This window comes from Ptychodera flava, unplaced genomic scaffold (assembly GCF_041260155.1).
Source record: "Ptychodera flava strain L36383 unplaced genomic scaffold, AS_Pfla_20210202 Scaffold_52__1_contigs__length_894533_pilon, whole genome shotgun sequence".
In the NCBI taxonomy this organism is placed as follows: domain Eukaryota; kingdom Metazoa; phylum Hemichordata; class Enteropneusta; family Ptychoderidae; genus Ptychodera; species Ptychodera flava.
Window position 1 is genome coordinate 562626 of NW_027248374.1, and position 23097 is coordinate 585722.

Consider the following 23097-nt stretch of genomic DNA (forward strand, 5'->3'; position numbering starts at 1 on the left):
GGAGGTCTCTTCCTACCTCAAAGGAGCGAGTAAGGCACTCCTTGACAGCAAAAATGTTCGTGGTGTATTGCTGCCAACATGAAATATTAGTGCTGACTGTTAGGGTTAAGGAATTTGTGTGGATCGGCTCTCATAAAGTAAAATTCGCGAGCATTTTCGGTGTATTGTATATCATCGACAAACTAGATCAAGAAGACTCTCGTTATCCAATCGAGTCTGCGTACTTCCGCATTCATATCTTACAAATAATAGGCAACTCTTGTAGTGATAATTTTGGATTATGAACATTGAACTTGATCGTCAGTGAAACAAAAGGTTGTCTCTCCATATCAACAGGGTATACATCGATAGTTTATGGGTCCATTTACATAATAGACATGAACATTTGGATTCATGATCCATGATTTCTGATCCCGTGGTATGACTGACTGACTTCTTTTCGTGTATGCCCCCTGACCCGAGCGCCACCAGCCGCGAGCCTGTGCAACGCCTACTAAAATCAAGCGTAAATATAATGTAGAAGCGTTGGAAATCGACCATATTCATCTTAAAAACGAAAGTCTAAAATGCACATATTTTTCATGTCTGAGAGTATTTTGCTTTTGAACTTGCTGAACAGACTTTTGTGCTGTTGTCTACATCGCTGATCGCGATTTCAGGTTTGTTACTATAATTGCACACGCGCGACTTTGTTCGTTGCGCAGCTCTGTGAAAAATACGAGTATACGATGACGTCCAACAGAAAAATACCATGGGATTATATACATTTATCACATAAAGAATCTTCTTACTTTTCTTTTGACGTAGATGGATCAAAATTATTGTAACAAACTGCATGAATGTCAACACGTTTTGGGTTTTACTTACACGGATTACTGTCATTTAATGAGTAAGATGTCACTAGGAGATCCCATCAAGTTGAAATTTCAATAAATCGATTGGCTTCTCCACCACCAGACGTACGAATTCTGTCACGTGAACGTGTCAATCAGTTATTTAAAACATTTAAAACCCCAGTATTTCTAACTTTTTACAATTTTTTTTCATATTTTTGATTGAAATGACATCCTCAGTATGTGAAAGTAGACCATAATTAATATTGAATCACATGGTTTGCATGCCCAGCCAGCCTCGCAAATGCGTACAATTAACAGTAAAAGGAGTGAAAATAACTTCTTGTCCGGACCAGAAGTCAGGCTTTGTTGACACACGAAATGAAATGTACTCACACCACCGCGCATGCTCAATCACATCTACGCAAGTTTTCCGCTGCGTCCATAGAAACCTACGCTCTTCAAAACGGTCTGGTCAATCAAAACTGGAGACTCAGCTAAAAACGCACGAAAGTTGGGTGAAATACCGGAAAGATATAAATACGTAAATGTTTACAGATTGTTCCGAATATAATGAGCCTTGCAAACAAACGTCTTGAACAGCTTAAATAACGATGGAGACAGTCAATAGTCAGCTTCAGCACTGCATTGCACCTTGTGACCGACGGTACAGAGATCAAGTTTGCTGAATTCAGAATTGAGAGAAAAAACATACATAAATAAAAATTCAATAATTCACCACCGTAATCATTGAACTAGTCGTTTCTTCCATTATGGAGAATAGTGAAAATTTCGTTGAAAAATAAATGATGGGAATGATTCTGCTCCATTTACTCAAACAAAGTTTAGTGTACAGCCGGGCTATGCTGCAGGCAACACGACCTACGTTGCTTTAATTGAAAACGCTCAGAAGGGATAAAAATCTTGAATGCAGTACAAAGTCATACGTATTAAATTTAAAAGTATTTCCAAATAATAGCAAACGTAACAGGTATCTAATCTTCACAAGGACTACAGAACTGTGATCATGTAGCTCCAGGCATGGTAGAAGTTCGAACGTCGAACACAAGAGATCACGGCCTCTCTGCAATTAGTCGTCCCATTCTCGCTCAGCCAAAAAGCAAACAAACCTTTTGGTGTGATTTGTTGTTTACTCATTTTTTGTAATTAATTTCCGATACATATATCTGACTTTAACAACTGCACAATTTGCTAAGGACTGTGATTTTGGCTGTAGTCTAGAGATGATCGGTGAAGCTAAGGCTGGCCCCTTAATTGCATGGACAATGCTCGGGACAATTATACACGCAGCTCGATGAGAAAGTCGTTCAAACATTAACCTAAATGAATTGATCAATGCAAAACTTTTAAACATCACTTGTTCTGAAAATTTATGATCAGTGGTTCTGACCTACGGATTTTACGCTGCGGCGTTAATTGTTTTCTGCATTTGGCCGGCGGCTACTTGTCCTCAGGTAAGGGTGTACTACATGGAGGTAGTAGACTGTACAAGTGCAGCGGGGCTGGGGCCGAGATTGGCGTGGGGCCTGCAGCAAGGTAAAAGTTGACAGCGTCCGTATTGCTGAATGCCCACGTGTTCGCCTTTTGCGTTTGAAAGGAAATTCACTGCTGTATTGAGAATGTCTTTTTACCGGTATAAAAGCTCAAAAACTGATGCACCAAAAGCCAAGAGTCTGTAAATTTCTCAGCAGTAGCTTCATTGTTATTTCTAACTTTTAACTGAGATATCAGCCGTGCGTATACTGGTTCCGGTCACTCAGACCCAAGCGTACACAGCTGTTTAGGGAGCCGTCATTATTTAGGACCTGGGGGTCTGAGGAATTACGACAGAAACTCCGAAATTTTGAGTCACACCGCAGCCAACCTTGATGAATTTGAGTAACCCCCCTCTCTTACACAGAAATGTTGGCTTACCTGAGCCCATGTAACAATATGTTGATATAAAACCTCACCTAATAACCATCTCCGACCATATAGTATTGTTTAATTTGGATGGGTAGCATGTCATTACAGTATGGTTAAATTTCCAAATGGTTGTTGACATCAAGTCAATAAAAATATACATTTCTTTGATAGTATAAAGGATGAATTCACAACAGTTCAGTTTTGTCCTACATCCTATGCACTTTAATGATATCTGTCAAGAACATTTCTCCATGACTCAGCCTCTCCTTCCAGCTCTGATATCGACTGTAGAAAACTACTGTGTGACATCACCATCACCACAGTCGATCCCCATCTTCACTGTCGCTGTAGTGAACAACGATATCATTCTCATCGTCACTATCTCCTCTTTCATAATAAGTATTGCTATTATTAGCAGCTATATAGTTTTTTGCCAAGCTTCAGGTAGTTGATATTTATTGTTCTGTTAAAGTATTTATTTGCTTTTTATTTAACATGTTTCAGAGTAAGATATACATTATCAACTAATCATTATGTCTTTGAAGACAAGAGTAGACAAAGAAAAATACATTTTGAGCACCCTTTATAGCTTTCAATTTTTGAATGACCACCCAGCTCGTAAATACTGACGGTTCCCTTACTTGCTGCCAAAGGCCATTGCGTTCACTGGATTTGATAGTCTGCTATACATTGCCAAAATATGTTGCTTCGATTTTGCAATCACCTTGCCGCTAAAGCAACAATCAGCTGAAATTTATTACTTCCAAGTTACTCAAATTTGATAGTATTTGCCTACAGAAGTGTATACAGTGTCGTCTTGATTTTACATCATTACCGGGAGTTCCTGGTGACCAATTGCAGGGTGCGCGCATCAGTACACTGCCAACTGCAGTTTGAAAAATCCGTATATACGCACACTGTACCACAATAGAATGTCACCTCCTCTCTGCCAAAGTTCTGTATCCTCTGCAACACAGTAGCAGGACGTATTTGAACAGAGAAAAACAAAATAAAATCATTCACAGGCCATTCAGCCAGCAACCATGGGCGATTGCATGGCAGTGCGGCGTGACATGGCGTGGCCCAAGATATGTTGCAAGCTCGATGATGTAATCAGTATCGGCGTTCTTGGTCACGTGCACAGCCTACAAGTTGTAAACAAACCCGCGCGGCAATCCGACTCGATCGGGCAATATTTAATGTTTGTATGTCACTACTGGAGCACAAATTTGCCTTATATTTCTTCACTGAACAACATTTCACGATTGATGTAAGGGAATAACATGTAATTTCGAACATAAAAAGGTTAAGAGTTAGAAATACCGGGGCTTTAAAAATAGATTGATGAAGTGAATGCAACGACACGATCGAAATAGTATTTCTCATTCTCAGAGATGCCGTGGCTTTTGAAATATCACACAAGTTTACGACCTTGGAGAGCGCAAAACATTCTGTTCGATGACACACAGAGTGTACCTCATTGCATGTTTGTGCCCACAACGCTGCCGTCACCTGTCTCTGCTGGTGTCAACTCGTCAATCCCAATCTCGGTCGTCAATGTTTTCGTCTTACAGACTTTGATGTTTGCAGTGACACATACCGTATCTCGCCCGTGGATACATCCTAGATTTGTTACTTGACAGAAACTCTGTTTTAAGGTAAAGGGCGACGAATTCGGACGCGCACACGCTTTAGAACGTTTCTGCGCAGATTTAACTCCAGCCTGTCGCAAATGGGTTACTTTGTAGCGCATGTATTTAACATCACCTGTCATTGTTGAAATTGCGCTTTTACCTAATTTTTTGACCAAGTCTCTTAGAAATACATGTGACCTATAACCTTGTCATATTTTGACCCCCTAGGAAGCTGTTTTTTATTCAATATGAGCGAAAAATTAACATTTCCCTCCCATTTACATGGCGCATATTACCCATTCACCTGGAGATATTGTAAAAAGTAGCATGGGGACACCCTTTTATTAAAAGTGTAAACTAAATGGTATTATGTCAGGATTTTATTCGCCAAGTTTGGTCAAAATGACACCATTCAAAGCGACAGGAAGAAAGTTCGAAAAATATGTAGTGATATAATTTCGATATCGTCATTTTGTAATTGATACTTATGTAAAAATTTCTTTACAAACATCATGAAAACTATACATTCGATAGATATGGATCTTAAGTCTTGGTATTTATTAAAATTAACTCATTTGCTAAGCTTTTTATAATTGCTTTCTTTAGTTTAAGTGAATTATATCATTTTTATTTATTTCTAACGACGCCATTTTAACGTCCGTTTCCATGGAAACGAGCGTGGTGACCCCCATTTTTTATTTTATTTTTGCACTTGCACAACTTCCAAGAATATTTGTGCAAAGTTTCAAGAAAATGACACCACAACTTAATTTTGACGTAATTCGTAGTACTTCACCTTAAGTGTTGTCTGGGTCAACTTTCGAAGTATATCGTATTCCACAGCGCTGCATGGCAGTGCGGAGTTAAGGCTTAAATGTATATAAGCTTACAGCTCGACAGAGTATGTCTTTGCATCTCTAGATTCCGAGCGAGAATTAAGGAATTTTTGTGTGATGAGGGAAATTTATGCTTGTGGCTCCTAAGTCACTTTCCCTAAGATTATACTGTACTTATTTACAGTTGCAGTTGAACTTAAGCTGATGTGTAGATTTCGGGTTTATCGGCAACCAGGACTGCCAGGTACGATAATCACATATTTAGCCTTACGACTCGACTGGGGCTTAGCCGTGATGTTACTGAGCCATCAAAATAAAACGATCGACGATATATGCCAATTCGATTCTCGGAAAAGTTACAGTTTTAGCGACTCAAAATTTCCGTGAACAAATACATGTGAACTGGCCTGAATCGCCCCTGTGTGACGTAAAACAGGATGGATAAGAAATCTGAATTACCCCATGCAGTTCCCGGCCCCATTCTAAGTCATACCGTTGATACATGCAGGTCGAAACACATACCGATTTGTTGTAATCGATGCCGTGCCAGCTGTCATGACATTTTTACAAAAAATGACCCAATAAATCGAGAAATGGAAACATAGAAGCATATTTCTGAGAAAGCCCGAGGTGCAATCATTGAGCTAGAAACAGAATGAACTCAACGCGGAAGTACACATTATTTTAACAGGCTATCCAGAGAGAAGCACGGATCGGCATATGACTAAAAATGAACCAGTATTTTATTCTTGTTTTATCACTTTGCTGGGATAAAAATTCATTTTGCCACTTCAGTTTTCTATTCACATTGGTGAACGTGATGAATTTGCAGCGCTAGGCTAGTAAGACATTGTACTACTTACCAAAAGACACACATCACACATCACGTTCTGGAGCGACCATGCACATGTGTACATATTCAAAGGTTTTCATTCTGTCGGCACAACCACTATCTGTCAAATACTTACGTTTATTCCCGCTCTTATATCTTTAAAAGTGTCGGTATTTGCTGAGATTTGTCGGCACAAAGGGCAATTACAATACAATGTCCATTAGTCTAAACATCAACTGAAAAAAATATTACACGTAATAGTATTCATTAGAGCTGTTCTGGCAATTCAGTCCAGTCGGCCATATGAATGTGCATCACGTCACCTGAGCTGCGGTAATCCCTGCCAAAAACCATCTACTAGTATACTGCGGGACGTATACCAGCCACGTTTCCAGACCGGTGGATAGAGGGACTGTGGTTCAACCTAACAGCCTTGTCAACATTATAGGCAAAACTAAACCGGCCCTCAGGGAGACGAATACATTGTTACTGTCAAACTCAGAAGGACGAAACAGTTCCCAGTGGTCTTGTTGTCAACCCATCAGCCCTAACTATTAAGTGTACTGGGAAGAAATGTAGAGTACCCGTGCAATTGCAGAACTTTTCTAACAAGACAGTAACTGTGAGGCCCGGGGATGTGATTGGTGAAGTGCATGCTGTTACATGGGCCGGATCACCTTCACAATACCAGCTTGGGATTCAACAACAGATGACAGTGGCCGGAGAGGATAGTAATTGTAGTGATCACCTGGGTGCTAATGTATCACTGGGCAGAGATATAGACTTACACCACTTGAGTGCTACGTAATGTCAGCTGGCCAAAGAGCTACTAGCGAGGAAGTCTGATGTATTGGTTATTGTACAGCAGTACAACATGAGATACCACTCAGTGATGCCAACCCTATTCATGAAAGGCATCGACGCATACTCCCTGCTATGTATGATGAAGTAAGGTCCCTCCTCCAGTGTATGTTGGCAAGTGGAGCCATACGCGAGTCCAGGAGTCCATGAGCAGCCCCCATAGTGCTTGTTGAGAAGAAGGGTGGGTCAATTCGCCTGTGTGTGGACTACAGACAGTTGACCGCCAAGACCGTCAAGGACTCATATCCCATGCCAAGAATAGAGGAGAGTATGGATGCCTTGAAAGGGGCCAAGTAGTTTTCAACAATTGACTTGAAAGGCGGCTATTGGCAGATTGGAATGGCAGAGACAAAGATAGACCAAAGACGACCTTTATCAAGCCCTTCTGATTCTATCAGTGCAATTGCATGCCATTCGAGTTGACCAACACTCCAAGCACATTTCAGAGGCTAATGGAAAAGTGTTGGGAGACTATAATCTAAAGATATGCCTTGTGTATCTGGACGATATAATCATATTCTCATCCACTTTTGAAGACACCTTCAGTGGCTTGAGGCAGTTTTTGATCGTCTCCAAGAGATGGGCTGAAGGTAAAGGCATCCAAATGCCAACTTTTCAAGAGTCAAGTCAAGTACCTTGGGCACGTGGTTTCAGGAGATGGCGTAGAGACTGATCCAGACAAGGTTGAGCCCTGAAAACATGGCCTGTTCCGAGGAAGTGTCCATGAGGTCAAGTCCTTCTTAAGTTTTGCCGGCTACTATGCAGGTTTGTCCCAGGTTTTTTAAAGATAGTGAAGCCATCAAATGATTTGACAGCAGGACTCCCAAACAAGCGCAAGGACCAAAGAAGAACCAAACACTCATCAGTGCCTGAGTTTGTGTGGACAGACCAATGCCAGATTGCTTTCAATGACATCATTCACAGGTTATCGAACCCACCCGTACTTGCTTATGCTGACTATGTCATCCCATTTGAACTCCACGCAAATGCGAGCCTTAATGTCTAGGTGCTGCTTTATATCAAAAACAACATGGCAGGAAGACAGTTGTTGCATATGTGAGCAGGGGTTTGTCTCCGAGTGAAAGAAAATACCCGGCTCACAAGCTTGAGTTTCTAGCCTTAAAGTGGGCAGTAACTGACAAGTTCAACGGTTACCTGTATGGGAACTCATTAAAGGTAGTTACTGACAACAACCCTTTAACCTATGTAACACCCAGTGCAAGTTAGATGCCACTGGCCATCGATAGCTTGCTGCACTTTCAATGTATAACTTCAGTCTTGCTTACTGACCAGGTACAAGAGATTCCTATGCTGATGGCCTATCTTGCCGACCTCACACTCCTAACCCAGAGACTGACTCTGACTCAGTTCAGGATACCCTCAGTCGCTTTGAGACAAGAGGTAGGGAAGTGATATGTGAATTGGTAGAGGCTGTGTGTCAGTCTTATATGACTGCAAGGATTCCCTTGTAGAGATGGTTGGTTGTTCAAATACAGCAGTACCACAGACCATAAATTGCCCTCCAATGCTGCTAGGGAGAAAATCTTTACCAACACTGACCAGGAATAAGTGGGTGGCTGCACAGCAAAGGATCCACCCCGCCATTCACGCAGCGTCATCCTCAAAGAGAGTGAAAACTTCCAACCAGAACAAAACGGAAGACTAAGAGTTCAGAGATTCAGCGGAATCTCAATGAATGGCAGAGACTCAGTTTCAAGAGCGGTGTTTTGCACAGAAGTCATATTACAGGTGATGGCAACAAGGTGCATCAACTAGTACTCACTAGACAGTACAGAGCCATGGTCCTCAGAGGTCTGCATGATGATGTTGGACATCTTGGTAATGGCAGAACACCATACGTGGTTAGATCTCGCTTCTTCTGGCCTTACATGGCACGTGGTATTGAGACTAAGATTAAGTCATGTGAGAGATGTGTGAGTAGGAAGATGCCCCCAGGTGCAAGATCAGTTGCTCCATTGGTGAATATACAGACCAGTCAGCAGTATGCATTGACTATCTGACCCTATAAGAATCCAAGGGAGGTGTATCTAACATTCTGGTGATCACCGATCACTTCACACGCTATGCAGTCACAATCCCGACTCAGAACCAGACCACACATACTACAGCTAGACATCTTTTTAACAGCTTCATGGTGCATTACGGGTTTCCTGCCCAGTTCATTCAGACCAGGGAAGAAACTTTGAGTCTGAGGTCATTCGACGCAAAATAACAGGTGTCCTGAAGTCAAGAACGACACCATACCACCCCATGTGCAATGGTCAGGCAGAGCGTTTTAGCCATATTTTACTTGATATGCTTGGCACTTTGGAGGAGCACCAGAAGAAGGACTGGAAATCATATGTTGGTCCACTTGTGCATGCATACAACTGTTCTACCAATGATTCCATTGGTTATGCTCCCTACTATCTAATGTTCAGACGCCTTCCCAGATTACCTATCGACGTGTAATGTGGATAGGAACCTGAGAGCGTTTTGCCAAATACATATGGTGAATATGCTCAGGACCTCAGAGACGAACTGGATTGTGCATATACAATTGCATCAAAGGCTGCTGCTAAGAATTCCTCATACAACAAGATGAGCATACATCAAGGGGAGTTGTATTAGAGCATGGTGACCGGGTTTTGGTGCAGAATGTTAGCATATGAGGGAAACACAAGATTGCTGACCAATGGGAGAGAGATGTAGTGGTTTGCAAGACCAATCCTGACTTCCCTGTGTATACAGTCCGGCCAGAGTCTGGGGTTGGAAAAGAGAGAACTCTCCATTGCAACATACTGTTACTATGCTTATCATTGCCCTGCCCATCTGAGAATCAAAGAGCAAAACCAAAAGAGACGTTGATTATACAAGATCGACAAGCAAGGCAGAATAAGCACAGGATCGTAGTACAGTTTTGTCAGACTCGGATGGTGATCAGGATGTTCATTTCGTCCCAGTCTATCATGCACCAGAGGAGAGGGCACTGGAACCTGAAGAGGCGTCAGACCCAGATACTGTGGCCCCAAGAGGAGAAACAGGCTCATGGTTGTGACAAAGCCCACATCAGTGGTTAGTGGTGTCAGTCCACCAGGGACTACTGCAGATACACTTCCAATTGATAATCCCTCATTACCAGGAGTAAACTGTTAAGAATGAAGTGAGCGGAAGTTTGGAGCCATCAAATGACCCGAGTCTTCATGAGGATGCTAAGCCACACAAAGGGTTTGAAATTCAGGAGGAAGTACACTTCGAACTCATACAAGAAGAAGAAGGGGAACCCTTAAGGAGATCAAAGCGGACAATACGGCCACCAGATCACCTGAATCTTACTCAGGTTTGCAGTAAGCCAGAGTGGATGGTTAAAGCAGATTAGCTAACATCTGTGAAGTTTAATGGCCAAGGACATTCTGCAGAACGCCTTTGTGCGGCGTTTATTGATATTGTGTGGAACAGTTAATCACTGACTGTATTTTCTTGTGACTACCAGGACAATATTCCAGAAAGCAGGGGAGTGTGTAATCATAGACATTTTTTTTTATTTTCTTTTCTGATTGTATATATATACTATATACAGGCACTATATGTACCTACCTAATGTAAGTGAGTAACCTGTTAGCGAGAGTGGGTACAGCGCCACCAGTGTCAGACTTTCACTGCTGAGAATCTCGCGATATCTGGCGAGATTCATTAAAGAGTTTGACTTGCAGACAACTGCACATTTTCTGTGTCTGCCTCATTGATATTTCTTTTCAAGCTTTTGACAGCAGTGAACGTTGTGGTCGAGTAAACTGTAGATGTATACTCTCCTTTATTTTAACAGGGTTCCCCCTTACACTGGCTACACATTTTTATACTTCACTTTTTGTACTTAAGCTGTGTTGTGTTTCTCTAATCTTGCACACAATTCACCTCCAGCCTGAATTATTGTCACTTATCCTTGTTTGACAGACATACAGTTGAAAATTCACTTTTACAGCCATCAACAAGCCTGTTCCTATAACTTTTTTCTTATACACTGGTAGCCATTTATCAACTTGAGTACAACAAGATGAACATGTTAGGAAAAATACCTTATCTACTGCACTGATTTTTCTTTTTTTTCTGGGGTGGTAAACTTTGAAACCAGCTTCTGCATCGCAGGTGACATTCGCCTTGTAAAAGTCTGTGAAGGAAAAGATTTATATGGGCAACTTTTAGAAATATGGAAAGTATATGATTGCATAATCTTTTTATCTAAAATTAAGCCAATTTGAAAATGAAAATTAAAGGAATGTGAGTATCGAGTATCATAGAGACTGGCCATATGACATAAAACTGGTCAAATAATCATTTCCATTCAAGGTATACATTACTAGGTCCATGGTAAATTTGTAATTTACAAATTTAAGTAGGACCATTCTTAACCACTGATAGTTAGTGGAGGTTCCAGGTGTCAGGAATAAATAAGCGTACTCTGCTAGCATGCTTGAACCTGTGTAGGGTCGGTCCCTAAATTGCTAAATATTGTATGAAGTGATACAGTAGATTAATCACTGTAATAAGTTAAAGCTGGGAATGCTGTCACTACTAATTTGCGTGTCTGGGGCATCATATTTGGCCACAATGTCGCCATATCGACCATATAACTTTGTGAAAGTCCTTACGAGTCTCTTCGATGCGTATCCCTGTCTTACTAATTTTGATGCCAATGAGCTGGGTCTCATTAGACCATATATGAACTGAATGTGCTTACGTGTTTTACATTAGGTTCATTAATAGTAGTGCGCTTCACAGTACAATCAGATATCTGTTATATCATTATATAGCTGGTTTATTAACTTTCACAAATTATTCTCAGAGTGAAATCACTAATTTCAAAACTTTGTTTAATATGCAAACGAACCGTTTATTAGCTTGACACTGCTCAATGCTTCATGGGACAATTAGATAACTATCAGATCAACATCTGTAGCACGTTGTATGTTTTATGCTTGGTAGTATTTATGGCCTATCATCGAATTGCATGCATTTTCAAACTATGTTTATCCATCCTAGATAATTGTAACATATTTATTCTAAAATTTAATCTTCTGGTTCTTTCTGACAATAGGAAAATAATATCAAATTGATTACACAAAGTATAGTGGAGTGTACACAGAGGATTGTTCCTGCCATGGTGGAGAGTGCAGTTATTATCAGAGACAAATACCAGCTGTTACTGACACAGTTTGCTGCATGCCACAATATATATTCCCTCTCCAGGAAACTGAGTGATCAGGAAATACATCTCCTTGGTGAATAGACAACACTTCCCTAATACAAAGTTAATGTTGTTTTACATTTTAGCTCTCATTTGCCATATCATGTATATTTTTAAAGTTTGTCTTCAATTTGAGAACAATGCAGTTTTGTTCAATATTTATATTGACTAACCTTGTTGCAATTTGTTCATTGTCTTGTTATTTGAATTTTGATATTTCAGATAAGAAGTTTCCTTGACAGAGTTTGCAGTATCAGTAGTTCATACATATCATTTAACTTGAATCAGTTTCCAGAATATAAGTATTGATTTGATTGTACTCGATTATATCATTGTACTGGTACAGTGAAATGTGTCCTTTCAGAGAATGCCATTTAACTTTACAACAAAGAACTGATTACAGCAGTCAGTAGACTCCTCTTATGTACAATTCCTTTGTCTCATTGATTACACCTATACATATTTAAGTAAGGATAAGAACATGTTTCACTGAAAACCTGGTTTATTTTCTGGAATCAAGTACAGTGATCGTTTTGATTTTAAAGTAAACTTTGAGGTTGAAGATTGATTGTAATTTCAAGATATCATCAGACAACTTCAATAAACAGTAAGATCAATGCATTGAAATTTTATGTTTGTAACTGCATGTAGTTAAAAATTTGCATTTTTCTATGAAAATTAATTTGATGCATGCTGATTAAATATTTACCTTTTGACCTTTTCATTTTCTTTCCTCAGTTAAGTCACACTAGTGCAACATATGTGTACTTTGTCAATTGTCAATAATTATTTCTCTTTTTTTCTTTTTCAGGTATTAACATCAGGGTTTTTTTGGAATGTTTCCGAACAACATTCAAAGAACTGAATGTCTTCCCTAAACTGCACATATTAGGCTGCGTTCACAAAACCGATGGGGGTGGCTGGAGGAATTCAGGGTGGATTCAAAAAAATTTGGGGATAATAGATGGGGACTGACAAATTTTACTCTGCCTGTAGGGGGACTTGAAAATCTTTTGGTTCCCTTTTAAGTTTACATTTTCCAATTCCAAGTTTTTGTAGGTAATTAAATGAAAAACGAATACCATTGTTATGTCATTCAAATTGTACATCGTAGCTGAAGAAGAGTTTGGGTCAAATGACACTCATGGTAGTGAAACATACTTGTACACACGATCAGGCCAGAGAGCAACACATGGAAGACTTGGAGTCTTGAAACGTAATCGGGAATGTTGAATTCTGGCATGTGAGAATATCACATATTCAAGAGAAAAGATGGGGTCACCATGCTTGATTTCTAAATTTTCAAATCCTCATCAAAATAATACAAAAGTAAAACTTCGAACAGTAAAGACTAAATGGAAAAATATGTGACTAAATGGAATTGTTTATTTTTAACCAAATTTGACAAAATTACACCCAACATTTCAGAGATTAAAACATTTATTTGATGGAATATTGTAACCTTCCAGTATTGTAAATTTTTGAAGCATCTTATTCATATATGTTTTGTAATTTTGAAATAAACTTTTGGTAGCTCACTGTGCTCATTTTTTTTTTAAATATGGCAATTAGCAAGAATTTAATCACAAGAGTTTAAAAATTAATCAATTTCAGAACTTGCCTTTATGATTTTACAAAGTGCTAATAACAGGTAGTCTTAAACACTTCCAAGCGGAATGGCGCAATATGTGTTAATTTTATCTGCATGCACATCCGTTACAAATTTGCGAACTTATGATAGTTTGGGGGACTTGAAAATATTTGATCATATAGACAGGGGCTTTGAAAAATGTTTAGGGTATTGAAGGGGGTGGAAAAAAATAAGATTTCAATCACGATTCTTCAAGTCTACGCCCCTCCCCGAATCGTTATTTGTGACACAGCCTAAGCATGCCTTGCATTGAATCAAATCAAAGCGCCAGGCATGGGACTTGGTTTCATAGGTGAAGAAGGTGTGGAGGTCATTCACCATCACTTCAACGTGGCAGGGAGCCAGTATGTCTCAATACCTGATAGACTGAAAAGGTTGAAGTGTTCTGTGAAAGATCTTCACATCAGAACTCATCCGGAAAATCTAAGGCCTACATATGCTAAAAGGAAGAAACGTATGCATGAAGAATGATGGGATAAATGTAACAGAAAAATAAGTGCCAGTTGTAAACAAATATTGAAAAAAAAAGAATTCCCTGTACAACAAAAGAAATTAATTGTGTATGTGTATTTTGTGATTAAAAAGGATACTATTTGACAGTGAAATGATAGTAATATTGTCAACTCTGACAATGAACATTGTATTGGAACTATAAAAATCCCCAACCCCCTTCTAATGCAAAAAAGTGGCAAATTTGTGAAAGTGGACATAATGACCATATGGAAAGTCTTAACGTTGAGGGCGCTTTTTTTCAAAAACCAAGTCAATTTCCCCCAACTTTGGGTCAATTAAAGAGTTTAAACTTTTGACAAAGGTGTATTAATGACATGGTAGATGTATCAACACTAGACATGCCTGAAAATGTGATGAAATCGAATTTTGAAATAAAACAAATTTAAATTATAGAATGATAAAGATTGTATACTGGTAAATGTGACCTATAAAATACTCTGTAGGTATTTTAAATACAAATCTACCGCCAAAAATATTAAATTTATTTCATTTTCTATAATGAAAATAACACAGAAACAAACAATGAAAGCATTGATTTTTTACAGGAAACCGTCCGTCCGTCCGTCCGTCCGTCCGTCCGTCCGTCCGTCCGTCCGTCCGTCCGTCCGTCCGTCCGTCCGTCCGTCCGTCCGTCCGTCCGTCCGTCCGTCCGTCCGTCCATCCATCCATACATACATACATACATACATACATACATACATACATACATACATACATACATACATACATACATACATACATACATACATACATACATACATACATACATACATACATCCATCCATCCATCCATCCATCCATCCATCCATCCATACATACATACATACATACATACATACATACATACATACATACATACATAATGACGACGGCTGCCGGACGGATAACAATCCCAATAGCTTCTATAGAGTATTGCCTACTGTAGCTAAAAACGAATGTTAGCAGAATGATTGCTTTTTGACATGTATAAGGGAGATTACCTTAATACCACCTCCTTTGACACCTATCTTGTCAGACACGGTTTCTGGGTCAAAAAATGATGTTTCATATTGTTTCTTCTCCACTGCCAATTGTCTTTCAGCTCTTGGAGTACTCTCCCAAACAGAATCTGAAATTATCAACGTAAAGTTATTTTATTGAACTTGATATGCAGTTTCTCGCAGCAGATATTAATATCAGGACGTTCGTGACAAAAACTTTTCAATTAACTTCTGACACATAGTTGAAGTAATTTCACATGAATCAAACTAGATTATCAACAATAAATGATTATTGATGACACTGTGCCAAGTTGTTAATGGTTACTTTGAGTGTAAGTGCTTAGAGAGGATAGGGTCCGGTTCATCAATTGCGTCTCTGATTAAAGACTAGTTGCATGGTGGTAACAACGTAAAACAAATGTGGGCTGCCACCTAATTACAAGGGTCATTATAGAAGTCAACTATTAACTAATCAACATGATGTTCCCTAACATTTTTGAATTCTATTACAATACTGACAGATTATTATGTGTACTACATTTCATAAGTAATACCACTATAACTACCAATAGATTGTATTACAGCACTTTTAGATTAACATCTGAACAAACTTTAATCAAATTTGATGACATGTTTCTGTGCAAATCACTCAAATTAGAAAAATTCACTTAATGCTAAGATTAAAAATTAATTGACATGACACTGTTAATTGTCTTCATTCAATTTTAAAGCAATGTAAGCTCAACATCTGTACCAAGTTACATGAAATTTGATGAATTGCTTATCGCCATATCAGTCAAATTACGAAAATTCATTCAATATGCAAATCAGCACTTAACTTACTCGATACTACTACATACCTTTGCACGCCATAACACTACTTGAAGATCAATATCTGCATCACGTTTGATAAAATTTGATACAGCATTTCTAGATATATCTCACTAATTATAAAAGTTCATCAAATATGCAAATTAACAATCTATTGACATGATACTTCTTGATGTCTTTACACAGTATTACAGTACTGAAGGATCAACATCTGTACCAAGTTTCATCAAATTTGATGCAAATGTCGCATGGACCTGGTAATGTATTACCTTGGATGGAAATGATTATTTGACCATTTTAATATCGTATTGATGCAGTATTCTTGACATAGCCCCCTAACTATGAACGTTCATTCAATATGTAAAATAGCTATTCATTCCCATGTCACTGTTATTAAGTGTCTTTAAACACTTATATGAGTCACTGCTAATGATCTGAACCAAGTTTCATCAAATTTGTTGCATTTTTCTAGACTTATCACACTGATTACAAAATTTCATCAAATATAGAAATAAGCAATAAATTGACGCAATACTGATTGTGTTCTATCAAAGTTCTGAGTGAAAAACATCTTTACAAAGTTTCATGAAATTTAGCGCATTGACTTCTTTTTCAAAAAGTCATTGTGAATGACATAGTCTCTGCTTTTTCAATAAGATAACTGTCACACCGGCCTTATTGGATCGTATCACAAAACAAATCGACGTGCATATGTATGACATAAGGAGTAATCCTTGTACCAAGTTTGAATGAAACAGCTCCAGGCATCTCTGAGATATTTGCTTGAACAGACGGACGCACGCACGCACGCACACACAAATATGACCAAACCTATAGGTGCCCTGGACGGTGTCTGGGGGACTAAAAAGCATTACATCAGTAGTCAGTTACAAGTTCTCACCAAAGTTCTTTTCAACAAAATGGTAACATGGAATATGTGCTTTCTTTCACTTGGAACTTTTTACAAGTAGGTTTGTATTTAAGCAATAATGTGCCCCTTCCCGGCCCATACTGGACGAAAGCAAACTTTTCACGACATTATGTACGAGGCGAAGCCGAGTACATTATTGAGTGCAAAGTTTGCTTGAACCAGTTATGGGCCGGGAGGGGGTACATTATTGCTATTATTTTATAGTTTTGGTAATGCCAGTTTATTTGTAGTTGTAGGAAACAAACCAAAAACAAAATTTCAACTGAGTTTGAGGCCAGTAAGCATTGTCCAGCATGATTGGCCCTGATTTTGTATACTGTATACATTTACACGCACTCTTCACTGCACTGCACTGAACAAGCACGTTCAACACAAAAATGAGCAGCACTTTCTCTGTTCAATTTGGAATTTATTTTCGAAGGAAATGACAAGGAACTGCCTCCCCAACCGCCTTTATCGAACTTGGAACATCACCTTTCAATATCATGCCATTCAAAATGCCAACACGGTGAAGTGCCAGACATAAAGACAACTGAATGTTCATGCATCGACATCAGCATGATCAGCGGCTACATGGTGTGATCATTATTATGTCGCTAGTAGTACAGCATTTAATTGCAAACGATATCAACAATGGTCAACAATGTTATTAAAATGTTTAAATTTCGTTAATAATTGTATTTTTAAGTTATTTTCGATGGGTTCTTGACAAAAGCTATTTATTTTGGCGAACAAGAAGACTTGACGTAAACTGGTGCTTGAAATGTACAGTTGACAAACACGCTGAAAGGCCTCCGTCACGATGTCGAGAACACAGACAAGGAGAAAAAACGGTGAATGAAAGTTGTCTCCGATTACAGTCAGTGCATCAGGATCAGTGGCCGAGATGTTAGATCAACGAGACTCCACAGTCGTCATGATTGTTGGCAGAAGCTGACCTTAGATGTGACTTTGAATGGCTCCATAGTAATTTCCGTAGACACTTTTGGTCAAGGTTGATGACAGCTGCCGGTGTTGGCCCGTTTATGGCTTGTTCGAGTAGCCTTTCCCGCTTGCACATGTTTACATGGCCACTGCCATACATAATATGCCATATGTCAAACCCAGTATCGTCTAGTAGTTTGCAAGTGTACTGAGTTCTGTTTCACCTACATTACCAGAGTCACATAACTTGCAGCTTTTGCCGCGCAGTTGCAGTAACTACTGGTGCGGTAACTTCGCGGTAACACCTCTTTTGTTAGCTGTTGATTTTCTTTGTCCTTGTTTGCAGTAACTGCTGTAAGTGAACAATAGTTGCCACAGGAGTTGCGACACGTACAGCAAAAGAAGATGCGGTATTTCGGCAAGTGAGGAGTGTTAATGACCCCAAGTTGGTTGCCGCACAGACCTTTTGTGAAGGTTTGCTTTTACCCTGCCCTCTGAGTTTACGATCACGGTCACAAGTTTTCATCTTACCAATCTAGGCAAAGTTGAGTACCTGGAATCATTTCTTGCATTTTTTTCTTTCTACTGTTTTCAAGTGTACGGAGATGTAGAGTACACAGAAAAACTTGCGTTCAGACACGGCTGGTTTTTGATGGCATTTAGACGCGTTCAAGACGCATCCGAGACGCGTCCAAGATGCGTCAAAAACATGACACATGCAGCTCATTATCTCACAATGGAAAGAAGGTCTATAAGTGACCTTTGTTATGTAAATAAAATACTCCATTACGTCGCGTTTTTGCCACGTTTTTGACGCTCCAGTTCCTTTCCTCTACTAATATAAAATCTAGCAACTTTTGGCCAGTCAATGTTTTATAGTGCAAACATTTTGAGAAAAGATCGATTGATTATGTGTTGTTGCTCCAAAACCGCCAAGCTAAACTCATAGCATTATCGATATGAGTTGATCATGCGTTGTTCACTGTGCATGTCCATGAGAACATCATTATCGAATGGCCTGGCCCAATGTCACGAAGTAATTGCTAATACAGGAAATCACAATCTTTCCTTCTGAAATATTTTGAATATTGATATCGAAAGTAGTATGTACAGTCGTGGTATTGTTGTCAAAATGAAAAGCAACACTGTTCATTGATGTGTCTGCGAGCTTTCAGTTTGGCAACAATCTGTTTCAGTTTATGTGTATATATTATTGCCAGATTACTGTATTACTGTTTAACTTTTGCGTCCTTTTTACATAGGCATAGAATTAAAAAACACCAAGAAACGACAGCTCGCATAGGAAATAAAATTTATTACGAAAACCCAGATCTTGTATTTTTCGTCTTTTCTTTTTTTCATGATCGTTCCGAAGTTGCGTTATGCATTAGATGAACGCTACGCAATAAAACAGAGTGATTAGTTAATGAGTACGTTGTTACGAAAAACTCATGTCTACGCAGTTGTATTTTGTTACTCGTTCGTGGCATAATTGTCGAGCAGATGATGGTCAAGGGGCCGAATCGATACTAAATACGGTCTCACAGTCACATTTATTCCGCACCGTTCGGAGAGGTAGCACGTATCAGCTATTGTTAAAAACGTAACGATATAATTCCCATTTGAGTACACTCGACAGTTGTAAATGGAATTCATGTTCACATTGAAATCCAATCGAAATTTACCTCTGCTCTGGCGGAAATCAACCATACGCAGGCTTTACGCAGCTTTCCTGCAATTTCGATGAGCATGTCATGTCCGCAAATGACATTAATTGCAATACCAGCGAAATGAAGACTATCGAAATACAGAATACCAAATAAACATTTAAAGTTTTAAAAAGGAACTTCCAAATATAGAGGAATAGCTCGGTAATTTCAGAGTTGCTTTGTACTTAATTCTGAATGAAGTCACAAATGCGAGTTCGGAGTCTGGAAACAATGTTTTATTAAATACATTATTATTCGATCTCTGTATTATTGTTTTAACCACTTGCATCATTTTTACACAGGCATATAATGAAAAGACCATGAAATGACAGCTATCATGGGAACAAAATTAATTACGAAAACCCACAGATTGTATTTTTCGTCTTTCCTTTCTTCAAATCATTCAAAAGTTGCATTATTCGTTACATGAATGCTATGCAATACAAAGAGTGATTAGTTGATGAGTACATTGTTACGAAAAAATCATGTCTACGCAGTTTAAATTTGTTATTCGTTTGTGGCATAATTGTCGAGCAGATGATGGTCCAGGGGCCGAATCGATACGTAATACGGTCTCACAGTCACATTTATTCTGCGCCATATGGAGAGAGGCAGCACGTAGCAGCTACGGTATTGGCATGGCCGCCATGAACGTCATGATACGATGACCTTTGGACTCTGCATGACCTAACACAGAACGTTGTCATTAAAGTGGCAATATTGTCGATTGAAGTCATTTCGAAAATTACTGCAGTGATAAATATTTCTTCTAAAATGAATTCGCTAAAACGACTCAACAAAAGAGGTTCAAATCCTCTTTCTTTTCCCTTGTTTGAGATCACGACAGAAGCATTTAATTGTAATGTGAACGTTAACGAAATTTACCTTTGGCGGAATCAACCATAGGCAGGCTTTACGCCGCTTTGCTGTTCGATTTTAACCCAGGCAATTTCGATGGATAAGTTATCTCGTGTTGGCGGTCGACAATGCTTTCAGGGGTGACACAACATACTCCGAATTTTGTTGAAGAATGTATTCTTAAAAGGTTGCCTTGTCAGTTGCTTTACATGTATCATGTCATTGTCACTTTACAGTATGTGACAATGACATAGTGCTGTTGGAGAGTGATAACTTATCCTTGTCACTGTCGGCAAACGTAACAGAAGTGCAGCGAAGACAATGTCGTAATTCTACTGGTATTGTGCAGTATTGTACATGCTGTTACGCAATTGGATTGACTGGGAGAACAAATGTTCATGTACTTTTATAAGTGCACATTTGTGAGCTACTTTGGACATTCATGACAATGCATATTCAATTCCCGACTTGATAAATACGAATATTTCTTTCTTTTATTTTCCGACGCGTACATCGTATCTCTGTCTGGTTTTCAATTCCCGAAACGAATACACAAAAATCATGTACAGTAACAATCCACACAATGACACAATCGTACATACTTCAAGGGCGCAGATAGTCTTAGACTATATGTCTGTAAAAACATCACTGCACATCGCCTGGACATGACTTTCTCACATCAGAATTTCTTTACTTTGAACTACCTTGATACGCTTGATACATGTCTGAGTTATGGTTCTGGACATGAAAAAATCGTAATAAAATGGCCATAGGGCGCCATATTGGATCATATCACAAAACAAATCAATGTGCATGTGCATGACATAGGTCAATGTCCTTGTACCAAGTTTGAATAAAATCGGTTGAGTTACGCCTGAGTTATGGCTCTGTTTATGGCTCTGTACATGAAAAAATCATAACAAAATGGCCGCATAGCGGCCATATTGGATCGTATCACAAAACAAATTGATGTGCATAGCTATGACATTGGTCAATGTCCTTGTACCAACTTTGAATAAAATCTGTTGAAACATGCCTGAGTTATGGCTCTGTAAATGAAAAAATCGTAACAAAATGGCCGCACGGCGGCCATATTGGATCGTATCACCAAAAAAATTGACGTACATATCTATGACATTGGTCAATGTCCTTGTACCAACTTTGAATAAAATCAGTTGAAACATGCCTGAGTTATGGCTCTGTACATGAAAAAATCGTAATAAAATGGCCGCCTGGCAGCCATATTGGATCGTATCACAAAACAAATCGACGTGCATCTGTATGACATACGAAGTAATCCTTGTACCAAGTTTGAATGAAATCGCTCCAGGCATCTCTGAGATATCTGCGTGAACGGACGGACGGACGCACGGACGGACGCACGCACGCACGCACACACGCACGGACATGACCAAACCTATAAGTCCCCCGGACGGTGTCCGTGGGGACTAAAAAGCAGCACCGCTTACGTGTTGCATTCGACAAGGGAGATTTAGAAAAGATTTTCCTGAAGTCGAGCGAGTCAAGGACATCGCTAAGATTGATATCGAAGGTATGGCTGAGAAGGGAAAGATGTATCGAGTTTTAACAATGATGGAAGTCAGTTTATTAGATCCCAAAGACAGAAAAGTAAGCCACAAATTCGTAAATTGCCTTTTAACTTAAAAGATATATACACAAAATACGGCGGACGGGAGACTAAGATAAAAAAAAGAATTAATAGTTCAATACGAAAATATGCTTGAATATATTGAAGTTGAAGGTTCTGGTCTAGTTTTCGATAAGATCCTTAATTTAAGAGTAATTCTGTTAAAACTTCGACTGGGCGCGGGCATCCCTTCGACACGCGATAGCCCGATTCAACTGCCTGAATGGCTAAAAAATAAGCATTGTGTCAGTAATCTGATTCTTCCTTATGGCCCTGATGGTAGTGACACCGGCGCTGCTTCCAATACTCAGTTGTAGCAAGTATAAAGTTAGGTGACAAGGAGTTTTGCAAGAAGAAGGGAGGTCAGGTAAGAAATAATAGAATACCTACACCAAGTTTATTACTGATTACGGTTGGGATGGTATTCCATTACCTACACCTATAGAAGATGTGACCATATTCGAGAAGTTCGAGCGGCAAAATCCGAGAGTTAAGTTACAAGTATGGTTGATTCACGAAAATGATACTGAATCGTGCGACATACCAATCATATATCATGGTAACAATGATGCATGTTCCGAAAAGGCGCAAATAGCCAATATCTTACTAATAGTAAGTGCCGCGGGCGGAGACGGCCACTTCGTGCCAATTACTTCATTAAATCGTCTTCTTAATTCTCGTAATGATCGTAAGAATGAGCACAGACGGAAGTGTATTTGTATAAGTTGTGGGAAAGGTTTTGCAGCGAAAGAAGAATTGGAAATACACCAGATGTATTGTGGAACAGACATGGCTAAGGCAGTTTTTCCTCAGGAAGTGTGTCAATTTGAAGGACATAAGAAGAAGGTTCCTTGCCCCTACGTCGTGTATGCAGATACTGAGGCA